This window comes from Ahaetulla prasina, chromosome 8, assembly GCF_028640845.1.
Source record: "Ahaetulla prasina isolate Xishuangbanna chromosome 8, ASM2864084v1, whole genome shotgun sequence".
NCBI lineage: Eukaryota > Metazoa > Chordata > Lepidosauria > Squamata > Colubridae > Ahaetulla > Ahaetulla prasina.
Genome location: NC_080546.1, coordinates 42,512,487 through 42,518,486, shown reverse-complemented (window position 1 = coordinate 42,518,486; position 6,000 = coordinate 42,512,487).

Below are 6,000 nucleotides of genomic sequence, written 5' to 3'. Positions count from 1 at the left end.
GAAGGAAACTCTTCCCACATAGTTGCTTCTAAATGTGTGTTTGTGTATGTCTGTGTAAAAATAAGCCAGTGAAGTGAGCTGCAATTCATAAAAAAATGTTTTTCTTAGTCTGAAAATGTGTTACCAGTCTGCTCCTAATATTTGGCTACCATAGGGTAATGCTCTCTTACAAGCTAGGAAAATGACTGTGGGATATGGAAGGTTTCAAGAATCAAAGATGCATGAACTGGTGTAGAATGCAATAGTTTGAGTAGTAAGTGGTGTTGCATGCTGCCTTGTAATACAGTTGCTTTGTGAGCTGTTTTAGTTGCCAGCATATTTTAGGGTGCAATTCAGGGTGCTGCTTGTCGACTTTAAAGCCCTTCATGTTTTAAAGTTACCTGAGGGACTGTTTTCTCCTAGTTGTTTCTATCCAGTTGGTTTAATTTTTATGTTTATCACCCAGAGTCACTTGTTGAGATGTGCAGCCATAGAAATTGAATGAATGAATTAGTGAATGAATGAATGAATGAACCAGCTTGTTTTTTCAATGGATAAGTTAAAAAAAAGTTTAAGAGAACACACATAAGAGCAGAGAAAATGGACAGAGTAAAAAAATGCAAAGACTGTACACAGAAATAGTGCGTTAAAAACTATACAAAATAGAGACACAGCAAGAAATATAAGATAAATTATAAACTATGTTTGAAAATATAAGTATATATAAATAGAAAATATATTTGTAAAATATTAATTAAAAATAAAAAGCAATAACGCAATACTTTTATTGTAAATAAATCTTTACTTCAAACCAGTTTCTAATAGAAGTCTCATTTATGATAGCTGTACCACCCTGCATCTGACTTTTGCCATCTCACAGTCAAATCTACGGCGTTTTGTCTTGTTTTAGTACCTTCTTCTAGTTTAAAGTAATTTGCTCTGCAGAGTAATTGATGAAATCATATTTATATTTATTTTTGAAATTCTGGCTTTGTCCAGATTATTCAGGTGAAAGAAAATAGAGGTAAACTCCTGGATTCTCTTGAATGTCTTGCCATCATCAGAGACAATGCTAATCATGGTATGTATAAGGAAGAAAAAGGTCTGGACTTATTGAGCTAAAATGTAGCAGCCTTCACTGTTGGCCAATGGCTATCCTGGCTGAGACTAATGGCAGGCATTTTTAGCAGCATCTGAAGGGCTACTGGTTCCGCAGTTCTGAGATATTATATGTGTATCATCTGTCTTTTTTCATGTTGCACTGGACATGTGGAAGATTGAATGTGAATAGGGAGGAGAGTTGCTGATCTGAGAAATGATCTGATCTCCCACTGACACTTAATGAAAATTAATAATGTGTCAAAATACATCTTCCAATTTTTAAAAGATGTTCAAATCAAATCTTTGTTACCATCAAAGACCAACATCAGGACGGTGGAATACAAGAAATCTTAAAACGTAAAAATGTAAAATGCAAACATTAAATTACACCAAAATCTAAAAATATCATAAATCCAAAAATAATTTATGAAAAGTCTAAAAGAAGGGGTAGAAACAATAAATGGGCATAAAAAGCAGGGCAATAACTTAATCCTAATACAAACCCTCTATAATGACAGTATAGATACATATTAAAATTGATTTGTAGCATAAAATTAATTTGTGATAAATTTGAAGGGCTGCCATGCAGAACCTGGTAGTATTGTATATTGTAGCTAGATTGGTAACTGAGAGCAGTGGGGAGGTGTAAAATTGTCCTATTCACTCTGGATATTTATGCAACAATGGTGAAATGAGGCTAAAACGAATTCCTCTGTAGTATGGCCATTGGAAAAAGCATACGTTCTATTGTTTCTATGCGTCCAGACTCACAGGTCAATTATCATTATGGATCATCCCTATCAGCCTTCAAGGATAGCTGAGGAGAGGACATGACATCATGTTAGAATAAAGGCTCTATGATGATTAGATAGTTTAAGATTCATTAGATATGCTGGGGAAGCAGAGTACCAGGGGTGGGTTCTAATTACCTTTACTACCGGTTCACAATGAGAGCGTGCATGCGCATGTGCTTTGCTTGTACTTCTGCGCATGTGCAGATTGCCAAATATGATGTCAGGGTGGGTGGGCTTCCAGCCAATTTTACTACCGGTTCTCAAGAACTGGACAGAACCGGGAGCAACCCACCACTGCAGAGTTCCCATTGGTTTTGCTGGTGAAAAATATTGGGGATCTGGCTAGGTCCAATTGGTGCTCTATACTGTTTTTTTTTTTTGTTTTTTTTTTTTTATTCAAAAAGTTTTACAAAAATTTTTTTTCCCCCTTTCCCCCCCTCCCCTCCTTCGCAACCCCTCCCCGACTTCCCGGAACGAGCACAAGGTATAGTTAAAAGTAAAACAAACATATGCTAAAAAGTTTTTCAATTATACCATTTCCAAACAACTTTGTAATTATGCTCTTTAATCCTTATAGATAAAATCCTCATAATTCTACTATTCCAATTCACATTCCAATCTGACTCTGGTATTTCAATATTAAGATCTTTTTCCCAATTTATCCTCATCACTCTTTGTAGTTTTTCATCAGAGTTTATAATCTTATAAACCCTGCTAACGAGTCCCTTTAGCCCAATTTCATCTTTCATAATCCGAGATACTAAATATTCAAATTCAGTTTCACATCTATTTATCGAATAGTTTTCCCTTAATTTTTTTGTCCATTTTTCTATCTGTATTTTTTCAAACCAGCTTAACCCTAATTTTCAATAATTTCTTTATTCCTCCTTTCATTTTCTAAAACTTTTAACCAATCTATAATAGTTTCTATATTTTCATCTTTAATCACTTCATTACGTCTTATATTATTTTTAATCGGCCAATTTCCAATTGTCTTCCCCAAAAAGATTATATCCGGAATTAAAATTTTAACAAATTTATTCCACATTTTACTTAATCCCTTTAACCAATAACTTCTAATTACACATTTTGAGTTTGCTTTATCTAAAAACCACCTTGATCCAAATTTCTCTATATCCCTTAACTCTAAATCTCTCCAATAATTATCTTCACCTTTAAGTATTTTTACCACTATCCGGATACCATATGCACAGTAATAATTAAATAATTTGGGGATTCCTAATCCACCTTCCTTTTGATTTTGATACCACATTTTCTTCACTAATCTAGGTCTTTTCCCACCATTGCAAAATTTGTCCAATTTTTTCTGATATCCTTCAATATCTTTCTCTGTCAAATTTAGCGGTAGCATCTCGAATAAAAAGTTAAACTTGGGCAGCAACATCATCTTACACATTGCAATTCTACCAAACCAAGACAACTTTAACATTTTATATTTATCTATCTTCTTCTCAATTTCATTAATCACCACATCATAATTAAGTTTTTCAATTCTTTAACCTTGAGTGAAAGCACTATACCCAAATATTTCAATGTATTTTTAATCCTTATCCCAAATTGCTCTTGCATATTCTCACACTCATTACCATTACTATCCATCAATAATTCTGACTTTGACCAATTTACTTTCAGACCTGTCATTTCCTCAAATTCTTTCAAATGCTTATATATCTTTTTCAGGTCTTTCTCTACATTTTTCAAAATAATTAAAGTATCATCCGCATACAAATTTATCTTATACCCCTTATATCCTTCTAATTCTTCATCTTTTTCTATCATTTTTGTCAAAATTTCCATAGCCAATAAAAATAATGTTGGGGACAAGGACATCCTTGTCTCGTACCGCTTCTAATTTTATCTCTTCAGTTAATATTCCATTCACCTTCACTCTTGCACTACTTTTTTGATACAATTTTGAAATAACATGTATAAACTTATTACCAAAGCCTAAAGCCTCCACAATTACTTTAATAGTTTCCCATTGTACGGAATCAAAAGCTTTAAAAATGTCCAATGATACTATACCAATTTTATCACCATTATGTTCAGCTACATCTATAATATTTAATACTCTTCTAACAATATCACTCATATATCTGCCCTTCACAAAACCTATTTGGTTGTAACTTATATATCTATCTATAAATCTACTTAATCTATTACTTATAATAGCAGTAAATATCTTTGCATCCTGATTAATTAAAGAAATGGGCCGGTAGGACTCAATCCTTTCTAAATCTTTATCTGGCTTAGGAATTAGGGATATCACCGTTCTATTCCATGACGAAGAAACTTCTCCACCATGTAATATTCCATTAAATAATTTCTGCAATCTTGGTATTATTAATTCTTTAAATTCTTTATAAAACTCAGCAGGTAATCCATCCTCACCTGGAGCTAAAAGGTTAAAAAGTTTTGGCAACAATTGGAGAAAATGATATTTGAAATGATGGGGAAAGTAATAACATTGAGAGTGGAAACTATATTATTGTTGGTAATTAAGGAAATAGAATTAACAAAATATGAAAAAGAATTGATTAGAATTATGATTATAATAGGTAGAATTATAATAGCTAGATATTGGAAACTAGATGTGATTTTTAGAATAGAAGAATGGAATTCTGAAATGTGGAAACTAGCTTTAAATGATAAAATGACATGTGATATTAAAATTAAAAGTGGTGTGTATAAAGAAGATATTTTCTGGAAGACTTGGAAACCATTTGTGGACTTTGCGCTTGGAACATTGGACGCTTCAGTACCTGTACCTCGAGAACGTGGATTTTGGCAATCATGAGGACATATCCGAAGACCCAAATCTTCCTTTTTTATGTATAGCACAAAGGTGGAATTATATACTTTTTTTCTTTTCTTTGTTTGTAATGTTAGAAAAAAGTAATAAAAAAAAAGAAAAAAAGAAAAAAAAAGAAAATTAATACTGTGTCAAAATACATCTTCCAATTTTCCAAAGCTGTCCCTATAAACGAGGATTTCTTTCAAAAATATTGTTCAGAGGTTGCTTTAGAATTTGTGATGTTAATTAAATGATGTAAAATTAATAAAACAACAGAACATTGAAGAATTACAATAAAAAACAGGACCTTCTGTCATCTCCTAACTCAGGTATAAGCACGCTAACTTATAGTCAACATCACTGACATGTTCTATTCTGTAAAATAGTCCCATATTATATTACATAAGAAAAGTTCAGAAAAATGTAGAATAAAATGTTGTTCACTGGTAGGGATTTTTTTTTTGGGAAATGATATAGGCCACTAAAAATAGCTTTTCTTTTTCCTGTATTCTAGGTAATTTAACTTGAGTTAGTGGTTACTGTGGCTGTCAGCTGCTGTTCTAAACTGGTGCTGAATCATTACCTGTGTAGTTTCTCAGTCTATACTGGGGTGGGAAAAGGAAGGTGCTTTTTAATTTCTGCTTGAATGATGAAACTGCTAGGCTGTGCAAATCTTTCAGAGTATTTGCTGCTCATTTGGTCCAAGTCTCCCTTTAGTATCAGATTGAATTGACAGTTCACTTCCTCAGTTACACCTTTTCTCTTGCTACTCTTCCCGACACCAAGCACATTTTATTTATTTTATTTATTTATTTATTTTGTCACACAGTATATATAAGCATAAGCATGAAATAACTATATAAGCATATATATAAACATAAGTATGTAATAACTATAAAATTGGATATAATGGAAGGAAACAATAGGACAGGAATGGTAGGCATGCTTGTGCTCTTAGGCACGCCCCTTACAGACCTCTTAGGAATGGGGTGAGGTCAATAGTAGACAGTTTTTGGTTGAAGCTTTGGGGATTTGGGGAAGAAACCACAGAGTACACTATCTGGTGTATTCCAAGTATTAACAACTCTATTACTGAAGTCATATTTTCTGCAATCAAGATTGGAGCGGTTAACATTAAGCTTAAATCTATTATGTGCTCATGTACTGCTGCGATTGAAGCTGAAGTAATCTTCGGCAGGAAGGACATTGTAATAGATGATTCTATGAGTTAAACTTAGGTCATGTTGAAAGCGGCAGAGTTCTAAATTTTCTAAACCCAGGATTTCAAATCTGGTGGCATAAGGTATTTTG